The sequence below is a fragment of the Hyaena hyaena genome, unplaced genomic scaffold (genome assembly GCF_003009895.1).
Source record: "Hyaena hyaena isolate Hyena2069 unplaced genomic scaffold, ASM300989v1 scaffold_64, whole genome shotgun sequence".
Lineage (NCBI taxonomy): Eukaryota > Metazoa > Chordata > Mammalia > Carnivora > Hyaenidae > Hyaena > Hyaena hyaena.
Genome location: NW_024080698.1, coordinates 2999158 through 3012806, shown reverse-complemented (window position 1 = coordinate 3012806; position 13649 = coordinate 2999158). Strand labels below are relative to the sequence as shown.

At 39.7% G+C, this 13649-nt stretch overlaps 1 long non-coding RNA gene across 1 annotated transcript; it reads right to left on the bottom strand.

Moving 5' to 3' along the window:
- On the bottom strand, positions 1-9063 carry LOC120232047. The gene is made up of 3 exons (XR_005528480.1): positions 8935-9063; positions 8504-8584; positions 1-96 (listed from the first exon to the last, which is right to left on the bottom strand). It is a non-coding gene; the product is annotated as an uncharacterized LOC120232047 (long non-coding RNA).
- Between the last annotated feature and the right edge of the window lie 4586 nt (positions 9064-13649).

Genomic DNA, 13649 nt, shown 5'->3' with positions numbered 1-13649 from the left:
CTGTGTCTCTCTTTGTAATTGATTTGACTTCTGTTCTTGTTTTATCAAATGGTGCCTCACGCGGGACCTTGGAAAACACCTGCTGTAGAATTTCATCTCAAGTGGAGTACAAAAGGCATGTTAATATCAGCAGTGGAGGATTGACATATTTTTCTCTGTAAGTACCTAAAGCAGTCTATAAATACAGTTAATAAATGATATAGACTCAATGGAAATTTTAAAATTATACTCTAGAACACCTAGTCTTGGGAAGGGAAATCCTAACCCCTACAATCATTTCTGGAAAATTGTGATTACCCTAGATGTCTTGAGCAGTAAATATTTCCCATTAAAAGATATGCAGCTAGAAACTTTGCCCCAAATCTCATGATATTTAGTGTCATTATTTTCCTTCTTGCTCTTGTTGTCATTCAGACCCACTTCGGAGACTTCCCCAAGAGGGCTCATAGGTTTGTATGTGGCAAAGTCTGCGGGGGCGAAAATAAAGCAGAGCAGGTTTCTCAATGTCAGAAAGCTCTTTATAAGCTGTTCCTAATTTTTCATGGTTATATATTTTAAAATATACTAATCTCTCTCACCTTTTTAAAGTTTTCAGGCTTCTACTTTTCCCTGAGGACAGCAGTTTTTGTTATTCTGTCTAGGTTAACTTTGCAAAGCCATTGAAAATAATCCTCACAAATTCCATTCATTTTGTATATACTCTGAGTCCTTTTTCAAGGGTGTTGGTACATTGGTGGTTGGTCTGCTCACCTGATGGAATATATGCTTAAGGACCCCAAAATTAACTATCAAATTTATTTATTCAAAACGAGTTCTTATCACCAGCCTCCTTCTCTTTTTTTCCCCCAACACTAGGATCCCATTTATTTTTTTAAAAAAATCTTTTTTTTAACAAAATACCACCTAGTTTCTATAGGTACATAGACACGCTTGTAAATGCACAATAAAAGAACTAATAATGTTAACTTTAAGGAGGTAGGGAACAAAGAAAGGTCAAATAGAATTTCAGTCTTAAATGTAATGTTTTAGTTTCATATATAGACTTGCGTAAATACTAAACTTTTTAATTCACCAGAACCAACACTTTCCAACCAAGGTGAGAAAAGTATACTATTGAGAATGATCCCAATTTTGTAAAAGCAGTAAAAACAAAAACCTCTGCACATGCACTTATGTTTTTACGGGCATGGAGAGAGATGGAGAGAGAGGAGGAATGCACACCTGGCTGACAGAAAGGCTGTAGCAAGACTATTTTTCTTCGCTCGTTTTTGTTCTGATTCACTAGCTCAGATAAGCACATTACCTTTTTTTTTTTTTAATGTTTTATTTATTTTTAGGAGAGAGAGAGAGAGACAGCGTGAGCAGGGGAGGGTCAGAGAGAGAGGGAGTCACAGACTGAAACAGGCTCCAGGCTCTGAGCTGGCAGTCAGCACAGAGCCCGACGCGGGGTTCGAACCCACGAACCGCGAGATCATGACCCAAGCGAAAGTCGGACGCTTAACCGACTAAGCCACCCAGGCGCCCCACACATTACCTTTTTAAAAAGAAAGTGAATATTTAAAATGAGAGGTTATTAACTTAGAATGTGCCCATTTTAGATAGTACAGAGAGTGTGAACCACCTGCACTCACCTGGTTACCTATCCAGCAGAGGCACTCGGCCTCTGCCTGCATGTCACCAGTCACTTCCTTAATGGCTGACCTACAGGTTGACCTACAGGGTCCTGAATTGTTGCTGAGGATCTGAAATTGTTGGCCCACCAATGCCAAGACCAACATTAGCATGGCACTGGGCAGGTCAGCAGGCCTTTGAGGGATGATAGGAACCTCTCAAAACCCAAACCAGGCATCCATCTTCACACTCACGCATTCCCCTTCCACACATGTGGAGCAGGATTCAAAGGCATAGGGCTCCTACAAGGAGGAGAAAAGTCTTCTGATTCTCAGGTGAGAATTTCTGAAAACACAGTGAGGGCTGCTGCAAGAGCTATCTGCATCCCTTCGTTCAGTCATGGTAACCTACCCATCATTCAATCAGCCAGCCACCCAGTGCAGATTTACTGAAGCCTTTTTAATAGCACATATGAAGGAAGGGCAAACCCAGAATTCCCAACATGGGACAGCTCCTGGAAAAAAGGTCTCTTGTGTAGAGAAATGTCCCCCTTCAAAGCAGGATTGGCAGGCATAGCTTTGTGATCACAACACCCAACAGGTCCTAACCCAGAGGGAAGCATCGGTGCGTAAACTCCTGAGAGCTCCTCCTCAGACCATATGTAACCCTCACTGTCTACTCCTGAAGCACACACACAACCAGAGAGGAGAGATTTCTTTGGAACCTGGATGCCTTCCTTCAGCAGACAGCTATGGTTTCAAACATTTTCTCTCAGTCTCAGTTCTCTGATAAAGACTTGGGGTGCCTGGGTGGTTCAGTTGGTTGAGCGTCCGACTTCGGCTCAGGTCATGATCTTGTGGTTCGTGGGTTCGAGCCCCACGTCAGGCTGTGTGCTGACAGCCAGCTCAGAACCTGGAGCCTGTTTCAGATTCTGTGTCTCCTTCTCTCTCTGACCCTCCCCTGCTCACATTATCTCTCTCTCTCTCTCTCAGAAATAAATAAAACATTTTTTAAAAATTAAAAAAAAAAAAAGAGAAGACTTCCCTGGGCCTTATTTTGTTATTGCTGTTTTTAAATTTTAAAAAATTTATGGTGATATGGGGTGCCTGGGTGGCTTAGTCGGTTAAGCGATCGACTTTCGCTTGGGTCATGGTCTCACCGTTCGTGGGTTCGAGCCCCGCGTCGGGCTCTGTGCTGACTGCCAGCTTAGAGCCTGGAGCCTGTTTCAGAGTCTGTGACTCCCTCTCTCTGACCCTCCCCTGCTCACGCTGTCTCTCTCTCTCTCTCCTAGAAATAAATAAAACATTAAAAAAAATTTATGGTGATAAAATATATACATATAGTTTTCATTTTAAGCATTTAAAAAATTTTTTAATGTTTTTTATTTATTTTTGAGAGTCAGAGAGAGACAGTGTGAGCAGCGGAGGGTCAGAGAGAGAGAAAGATACAGAATCCGAAGACAGGCTTCAGGCTCTGAGCTAGCTGTCAGCACAGAGCCTGACACAGGGCTCAAATCCATGAACTGTGAGATCATGACCTGAGGCGAAGTCGGACGCTTAAGCGACTGAGCCTCCCAGGCACTCCCATTTTAAGCATTTTGAGTGTACAATTCAGCAACATTAAGGACATTCACAATGTTGTACAAACATTGCCACTATTTCCAGAAATTTTCCATCTCCTCAAACAGAAACTCTGTACCTATTAAGCAATAACTCTCCATTCTCCCATTCCCCAGCCCCTGGTAACTTCTATTATACTTTCTGTCTCTATTAATTTGCCTATTTTAGATATCTCACACAGGTAGAATCATACAATATTTATGCTTTTGTGTTTGGCTTATTTCATTTAGTATAATGTCTTCAAGGTTCACCCATATGTTAGCATGTAACTGAATTTCATTTATTTTTATGAGCAAAGAATATTCTATTATATGTCATACCACATATTGTGTATCCATTCATCTGTGATGGACACCTGGACTGTCTCCATACCCTATTGTGAATAATCCTGCTATGAATATTGGTGTACAAATATCTGCTTGAGCTCCTGGGGGGTTTTTCTTTCTTGTTTTAAAATGTTTTTATTTATTTATGAGAGTGAGAGAGAGAGAGACAGAGAGACAGAAAATGCGCAGGGGAGGGGCAGAGAGAGAGGGAGACACAGGATCTAAAGCAGGCTCTAGGCTCTGAGCTGTCAGCACAGAGCCTGACTCGGGGCCCAAACTCACAAACTGTGAGATCATGACCTGAGCTGAAGTCAGATGCTCAACTGACTGAGCCACCCAGGCACTCCTGAGCAAGTGTTTTCAATTCTAGTAGGTATATACCTAGAAGTGGAATTGCTAGATTATATGATTATGCTATGTTTAACATTTGGAAGAACCACCAAATCATTTCGACAGAGACTTTGTCTTACATTCTCACAAGCAATGCACAAGGGTTCTAATTTCCTACAACCTTCTCGACACTTATTTCCATTTCTTTAAAAAAAATACACATTCTTGGGTTGCCTGGGTGGCTCAGTCTGTTAAGTGTCAGACTCTTGATTTTGGCTCAGGTCATTGTCTCAGGGTTTGTGAGTTCAAGCCCCGCATCAGGCTCTGCACTGAGCATGGAGGCTGCTTGGATTCTCTCTCTCTCTGCCCCTCCCTGCCTCTCTCTCCCTCTCTCTCTCTCAAAATAAATAAACTTTAAATAAATAAATAAACCACATTCTAATAGGTGCAAAGAGTTATCTCATTGTGGTTTGATTTGCATTTCCCTAATGACTAGTAATATTGAGTAACTTCTCATGTTCTTATTGGCTATTTGTATATCTTCTTTGGAAAACATCTATTCAGTTTCTTTGCTCATTTTTTAAATTGGGTCAGTTGGTTGGTTTGTTTTATTGTTGCTTTTGAGTTGTAGGAGTTCTCTCTATATTCTAGATCTTAATTCCTTATCAGAGATATGATTTGCAAATATTTACTTCCATTCTGTGGATTTTATTTTCACTATCTTGATTGTGTTCCTTGATGTACGAAGTTTCTAATTTTGGGGAAGGGCAGTTTACCTATTTTATCTATTGTTGCCTGTGCTTTTGGTATCAAAATTAATGTACCTTTGCCGGATCCAAGGTCATGAAGATTTTTCTCCCACATTTTCTTCTAGAAGTTTTAGTTTTAGCTCATAAATTTAGGTCTTTCACCCAGTTTAGTTTTAATTTTTGTATCTGGTATAAAGATTCAACTTCATTTTTTTTTTTTTTGCATGTGAATACACAGTTTTCCCAGGACAGTTTGTTAAAGAGATTCCTCTTTCCCCTTGAATTGTCTTGGCACCTTTGTTGAAAATCGACTTACCATGGATGTATGCATTCATTTCTGGGCTCTCTATCCTGTTCTGTTGATCTATATATATATCCTTATATCAGTGCCACTCTTTTAATAACTGTAGCTTTGTAGTAAGCTGTGACATAAGGAGGTGGGATTCTTCCAAATTTGTCCTGTTTCAAGATTATTTTGCCTACTTTGGGCGTACTGAGATTCTACGGGAATTTCAGAATAAGTTTTTCTATATTTGCAAAAAAAATGCAGTTAGGAATCTTGATAGGGATTGCATTGAATCTGTAGATCACTTTGGGGACTATTGTCATCTTTATAATACTAAGTCTTTAAATCCGTGAAGATTGGATATCTTTCCATTTATTAAGGTCTTCTTTAATTTCTTCCAGCACCATTTTGTACCGTTCTGTCTACAAGTCACTTGCCTCTTTCACTAAATGTATTCCTAAGTATTTCAATATTTTTGATGTCATTGTAAACAGAATTGTTTTCTTGATTTTTTTTGGACTATTCATACCAGAGTTTAGAAATACAAATGATTTTTCTGTGTTGTTTTTATATCCTGCAAACTTTCAGATGTAGCTAGAGAGTATAATACTAAGCAAAATAAGTCAGTCAGATAAAGACAAATACCATATGATTTCACTCATATGTGGAATTTAAGAAATAAAACATGGGGCGCCTGGGTGGCTTAGTCAGTTAAGCGTCCGACTTTCGCTTAGGTCATGATCTCACGGTTCGTGGGTTCGAGCCCCGCGTCGGGCTCTGTGCTGACTGCCAGCTCAGAGCCTGGAGCCTGTTTCAGTCTGTGACTCCCTCTCTCTCTGACCCTCCCCTGCTCGCGCTGTCTCTCTCTCTCTCTCCTAGAAATAAATAAAAAACCTTAAAAAAAAAGAAATAAAACAAATAAGGGGGAGAGAGAGAAACCAAGAAACAGGCTTAACTATAGAGAACAAACTGATGATTATGTGTATTAATTTTTTAGCTCTAACAATTTTTTGTGAACTTTTAATGGAGCCATTTTATATATTTTATTTCTTTTTATTGCCTAATTTCTCTGCTAGAACTTACAGTCTATGTGGGAAGAATTGGCAAGGATGCCTTATGCCTAATATTAGAGGAAAAACTTCCATTCTTTCATCATTGAGTATGATGTGTATTTTTCATACATGGCCTTTATCATATAGTTTGAGTGTTTTTATCACAAAAGGATGCTAAATTTTAAAATAAGTTTTTTAGTTGTAAAAAAAACATAGAAAAACATCCTAATAATTTTTTTAAATTTTATTATTTTAATGTAATCTCTACACCCAATGTGGTGCTCAAATCCATAATCCCAAGATCAAGAATTGCACATTCCACTAACTGAGACAGCCAGGCACCCCATTCATCCTAATCATTTTTAAGGATATAGTACAGTAGTGTTGTTTATTCAGTGCTGTATACTAGATACCTAGAACTTTCTCATCATGCAAAACTGAAACACTATTCTCATTAAACAACTCCCTGTTTGCTCCTCCCCTACCCCAGCCCCAGCCCTGGAAACTATCATTCTACATGTTTCTATGAATTTGACTTTAGATACCATTTATAAGTAGAATCATACAGTATTTGTTTTCCTGTGACTGGCTTATTTCATTTGGCATAATGTCTTCAAGGTACATTCATGTTGTAGCATGTGACAGATTTTCCTTCCTTTTTAAGGCTGAATAATATTCCACTGTGTGTATATCCCATATTTTTTAGTCTATTCATCCATGGACAGTAGAGTTTCTTCTGCCTCATGGGTATTGTGAATAATACTGCTGTGAGCATGGTAAATATCCCTTTGGGACTTCCAATTCTTTGAGATATATAACCAAATATGGGATGCTGGGTCATATGGTAATTCTATTTTTAATTGTTTAAGGAACAGCCATACTGTTCTCCATAGCAGATATACCATTTTACATTTCCAACAAGAAAATTGGATTTTCTCGCCAATATGCTAATCTCTGCTCTTTAATAAGAGTTTAATCCATTTATATTTAATGTGATTACAGATAAAGAATTTACTTCTGCTATTTAGCTATTTGTTTTTTGTGTCCTATAATTTCCCCCCCTCAATTCCTGCTTTCTTTTGGGAGTTAGTTGATTTTTTGTAATGTTATATTTCAATTGCCTTCCTTTCTTTGTGGTTACTTTAGGAATTACAACTACCATTTTATTTTATGTTATGTTATGTTATGTTATGTTTATTTTTGAGAGAGAGTAAGAGACAGAGCATGAGCAGGGTAGGGGCAGAGAGAGAGGGAGAGGCTCCAGGCTCTGAGCTGTCAGCACAGAGCCTGACATGACACAGGGCTCAAACTCACAAACCTTGAGATCATGACCTGAGCCAAAGTCAGATGCTTAACCAACTGAGCTACCCAAGCACCCCTACAACTAACATTTTTAACTTATAGCAATCTAGTTTTATAGTACCAACTTAATTACAATAGTATGTAAACACTCTGCTCATATAAATCTCTACCCTCACCCATATTGTCACAAATTACATCTTTACACATTCTATGTCCATTAACATAAATCTACAATTATTGTTTTATGCATTGCCTTTTAATTCATATTGCAAAAAAGAATGAAGTTAACAAAACAAAATTACAATAATATTTGGTTTTTATATTTACCATGTAGTCACCTTTACCAGTGTTCATTTTATTCTTAAACTTTTGACTGTCTAGTGTCCTTTCATTTCAGTCTGAAGTACTCTCTTTAGCATTTCCTCCAGGCAGATCTCTTAGCTTTTGCTTATCTGGACATGCCTTAATTTATCTTTTATGCTCAGAGAATAGTTTTGTCAAATATAAAATTATTGATTGACAGTACTTTTCTTTCAGGACGTTAAACATGTCATATCATTGTGTCTGGTGTCCATGATTTTTGAGAAGAAATAAGCCATTAATCTTCTTGAGGATCCCTTGTAAATGATGAGTAGGTTTTCCCTTGCTGCTTTCAAGACTGTCTCCTTGTCTTCAGATTTCAACAATTTGACTATAATATATTTCAGTATGAATCTCTTGCCCTTATGCCTGGAGTTTCTAGAGCTTCTTGGACATATATAGTCATTTGATCTGGGAAGTTTTGGGCCATTATTTTCTCAAATATATCTTCTGCCCCTCTCTCTCTCCTCCTTCTGGGATTTCTGTTAATAGATATGTTGGTATGCTTGATGCTATCTCACAGGTCCTTCATCCTCTGCTCATTGTCTTGTGTTGTTTTTCTTTTTCTTTCTGCTCTTCAGACTGGATAATTTCAATTGTCCAAGTTGAAATTTACTTATACTTACTTCTGCCTCTCAAACTTGCTGTCAAATGCCTCTAATGAGTTTTTCATTTTAGCTACTGTACTTTTCAACTCTAGAAATTCTTTGGTTCCTTTTAATAATTTCTCTGACACTTCCAAGAACTGGTTCCAGCCTCAAGGCAAGCATGCTCCCTCCCACCAAAGCATCAGGCTGAGAGACAACTGTGGACAAGCATGAGATTCTTCAAAGACAGCCTGATGGCTTTGCAAGAGGAGATTACTTACCAAATAGTTTAGCTAAATGTTCTTCTTGTTTTGAACTTGATACAAATTCAGTATCTTTCAAGCTTTCTTTTTGAAGATAACCTATGGGAAAATAAATCTTAGCTGTGTGAATCATTCATTGGATCTACATGAAAACTTTTTATTTTTTTAAGTTTTTTAATTTACTTTGAGACGGAGAGAGAGTGAGAGAGAGCACAAGTGGGGGGGGGGGTGAGGCATGCAGAGAGAAAGATGGAGAGAAAGAATCCCAAGCAGGCTCCATGCTGTCAACACAGAGCCTGACACAGGGTTCAGTCCCATGAACTGTGAGATCATGACCTGAACCAAAATCAAGAATCAGACACTTAACCAATTCAGGCACCCCAACATGAAATCTTTTTAAATCAATACTTCTTTGTACGGTATTTTGAGAGGAGCATCATGCACTTCACCTGTTCTAGGAGAAAAAGCATCAGTCTTGCATTCTAGTTCATCTTTTGAGCATCTTGTGATCTTGGGCAGTGAAGTTTTATGGGATTGGGTTTTCTCATCTGAGACTGGTGGGAAAGTAGCCAACCACAAGAGGCCTGTGAGGAGGGGGTGAGATGAAATTTGCTTATGTCATCTATAGACTGAAAAGTGCTCTCCCCTTATCATGTCCCAGAGTTATCTACTATGAACTGCAATAAATGGCACTGGGTCCAAGTGTAGTTATACTTAGTTCTCAGTTTTGCAGGGGTATGGGGATCAAAGACAGATGGATGCAGTGTCTTCTCAACAAAACTTTCCTCTCCATTGGAAATGATGCCAACAAGCAAACTACTGCAAATGTGTGCAGTAGTATTGTTCCCTGTTCTCACTTATTGAATCAAAACAGGTATGCCAAATACAGGGGACAGGGGACAATACTACTGCATATTCTGCCCTAATCCACATTAGGGTCTATGTTTGGAGGGGGCTCAGAGGGCCTGAGGCCACCTCGGCTTGACCTGTTTGACAAACACAAGGAATTCCTGATGTTGTCACTGATGAATAAATAAATGAAGGTATAAATGGAAAGACACTGAGCCAACAATCTCCCCTAGGTCGTCATGGACTGATTTCAAGACTTCTGCTGACACTCATGTGACCACATCAAGGATATGGATTGATTGTGCTAAAAAACTGCAGCGACTCGTACAATTTTGAACTATATTTTCAGACTTTTCTTTATGAACAAAAATGGGCTGGACATTGGGATGTCTGAGTGTCTGAACACATTTTCTTGATTCTAGGTCAAAGCCAGCCCTTTTCCTGGCCCCAAAGGAGTGAGCAAAAGCAGCAGGGAGGAAAAACTTGTCCTCTAAGGAAGAAGTTTCAGGTCCACAGCAGCCACATAGTCATGATATGTCTGTAGAATCTGAACTTTTAACACCAAACCAGTGACATCAGTTTTTACATGATTCCCTCACAGATAATCTATATAGCCGTGGAGTAATTTGCGCACATTACCTTGTGCACACTGCAGCTCTCAACTCTACAAACAAATTTAAAAAGTGTTAGGAAAGCCTGCTTGGTGTATGCCAAATGACTTCAAGTACAACTACTTTGATTCAATAAGTAAGAAATGTGCAATTTTCTGGTGATGAAACACTGGTGAATCATTAGGAATAGACACATTCAAGCACTTCGTTAAAAATGTGTTCCTTGGGGCGCCTGGGTGGCTTAGTCGGTTAAGTGTCCGACTTTCGCTTAGGTCATGATCTTGCGGTTCGTGGGTTCGAGCCCCGCGTCGGGCTCTGTGCTGACTGCCAGCTCAGAGCCTGGAGCCTGTTTCAGAGTCTGTGTCTCCCTCTCTCTCTGACCCTCCCCTGCTCACGCTGTCTCTCTCTCTCCTAGAAATAAATAAAAAAATATTTTTAAAAAAATGTGTTCCTCATATTGTGTCAGCCAAGGGAGCATAATAACCTTATGCAGGGTCCCCATCATGACTACACAGTGAAATACTCACTTTAATCTGTGGTTTGTGAAATGCATTGGGAGAACTGTTAGCTATAAAAATGGTTTGCTAATAGTTTCATAATTTCAACCTGGGCATACATGCCTGGCTTATCCTGATAAACAATTACCCAATTTAAAACTTTTCCTAATGCACACAGTGTCTACCTTAAAGAGTTTCTCTGTCACTTGTGTGATTTAGGTTAATGTACATGATTTTCCGCATGGGACAAGCTTCTTCCTTTTAGCTTTGTCATTTGAGCAGCAGTCCAAAGGGAGAAATGGGCTCTGTCTCTTAGTGCAAATATTTTCCAGAGGCTGGAGTGTAGAGTGGAGAGACAATGGGGAGGGGCGTGGGAAGGCTTTACTATCCCAAACCAATGACCGGGGCACTCATGCACATTGAACTATAAAGTGCTGTTGAATAGAAAGTCATTACACTACTCACAGCAAGTGTTACCAGGAAAAGTGAACAACACTTGCAAATCTGGTTCCCATCCTCTGAACAGCCTCCAGAGTCAGAGAACCTCCCTGACACATGAACTTCAGAGGTCACCTCCAAATACTGATATTTGTACTATAGACCACAGACTTTCATCGTTGGTAGAAGGTCATAGAAAGTATATTGGACAATGCTTTCTTTCACATCTTAGTTTGGTTTTGCACCTACATACCTTGGTTAAGAATGCTAAAGTGATAGGGCAGTACAAATAACACAACACATAGGCTTTTATAAATATCTACGCTTATAATTTTAAAGGCATATACTTGCTTTCCTTCACGTCTCTCTTTGTAATTGATTTGCCTGCTGTTCTTGTTTCATCAAATGGAACTTTGGAAAACACTTGCAGTTGAATTTCATCTCAAATGAAGCAAAGAAAGGCATGTTAATAACAGCAGTCCAAGATAAGTACCTGAAGTAGCCTATGATTTCAGTGAATAAATGATATAAATGCAATGGATACATAACGTTGTGTCCTAGAATGCCTTGTTTAGGAAGGAGAATTTAGTCTGTCTAAATCATTTCTGAAAAATTGATATTTCACTAGATATTCCAGAAGGAAACATTACCTCCTATAGATATGAGACTAGAAATTTTGCCCTAAATCTCATGATGCTTAATGTCACAGTTTTTCTTCTTGCTTCTGTTGTCCTTCTCCCCACCTCTGAGACTGTCCCCAAGCTGTCCCTCTGTAAAAACAAACCTCTTTCCTACTTCTATGAGATCCATGTTATTTTCTTCCAGTAAGACCTACTACCACTTGTAGGAAGCTTCTCATAGTGAAAGTCCTGTTTTGTGGTAGACACATCTAAACCCAGATTCTGATTTTGTTGTTTTCCAGGTGATCTTGGGCAAATAACTCCATTTCTTTGATCTTCATTTCCCTCACTGGTAGGATAAAGGTATGATTGTTGGACTCATAGAGGTTTTGTGAAAATTGAATAAAACAATTTACTATTAAGTATAAAAACACTTAATAGTGCCGGTGTGAGGATCATGCTAAAGGCAAAATATTTGGAAACTGCTAACCACCATCTTATTTGTAACAATAACCCCTGATCCACTAGTAAATATTGCTTATTTTCTGCTCATTGGAACCATGCACAAGTGGAATAATATGTGGAGAAGGAAGAAAAAAGACATTAAATACAAAGGAAACAGGGGCACCTGGGTGGCTCAGTTGGTTAAGCGACTGACTTTGGCTACGGTCATGATCTCATGGTTCGTGGGTTTGAGCCTTGCATCAGGCTCTGTGCTGACAGCTAGCTCAGAGCCTGGAGCCTATTTTAGATTCTGTATCTCCCTCTCTCTCTGACCCTCCCTTGCTCATACTGTCTCTCTCTCTCTCTCTCTCTCTCTCTCAGAAATAAATAAAACATTTTAAAAAATACAAAGAAAACAAAGATGCGATTAACATATGACATGAAAAAGAGACATCTGTCACAGATTCTGTAGCATTCCATCACCAGCCAATTTTGTCTCCGTTGGGCCTAATTGTGATTAGAACTCAGGGACCAGCCCTTAGAAAGACACTTCCTTTCCACCCTCCCTGGCAGCCAGGGGAGGGCTATGGGACACACAAAATTCCTCTGAAGACTCCTGGAACCCTGGAAGAATCTTGCTCCTCTAGACAGAAGAAAACGCAATGTTGGGGCTGCACTTCCACATCCCTTTTATCTCCTACGTTGAAAGCAGATGTGATGTCTGGAGCTTCAGAAGCCATGTTATATCCAAGAGACATAAGCACTTGACTAAAGTCACTGAGCATGGCACCAGAGCTTGCTTCCCTCAGACTGTTTGGAACAGAAGGAAAGTAGACTACTCCTCCCTCCTCCTTGTTTAAGCCACTAAATTCAGGTATGTCAGTTACTGTAGCCAAGTTTAACTGGCACAGTGGCTAAGACAATGCCTGAATGTCCATCATTGAGATAATCCTGGCCACTCAGATTTGATGACCCATTATTATATGCAGGAACCAAGCATAAGTTCCTAAAAATCATAATGCCTGTGTACACTACGACAAAGTGGAAGACTATGGATCATTTGAACAATTTTTTACCAAGCCCTAGCTCTACTCAGAAACCACACAAGGTAGTGGAACTTCAAAGAGGATGGAGAGAGCGGCATCACCAAAACAGTGACATAGGAGATCACGGCCTCCATCCTCTGACAAAGATTAATAATTAGACATCTATGAACAAAAACAGCCCTGGGAGAGTTCCACCTAAGAAACTTTAGCAACACAATGGAACTACAACAACAATAACAAAACTCTAAGATAATTGCATAAAAAGAGAAGGGAGACGGGTGCCTGGGTGGCTCAGTTAAGCATCTGACTCTTGATTTCAGCTTAAGTCATGATGTCACAGTCATGATCTCATGGTCTTGAGATCAAGCCCCATTCCAGCTTGGTGCTGGGCATGGAGTCTGCTTAAAATTCTCTCTCCCTCTGCCTCTCCCCTGCTCATGTTCTCTCTCTCTCTCTCTCAAAAGTAAACATTAAAAAAACAAACAGGGGAGCCTGGGTAGCTTAGTCGGTTAAGCGTCCGACTTTCGCTTAGGTCATGATCTTGCAGTTCGTGGGTTCAAGCCCCGCATCGGGCTCTGTGCTGACTGCCAGCTCAGAGCCTGGAGCCTATTTCGGTCTGTGACTCCCTCTCTCTCTGACCCTCCCCTGCTCACATTGTC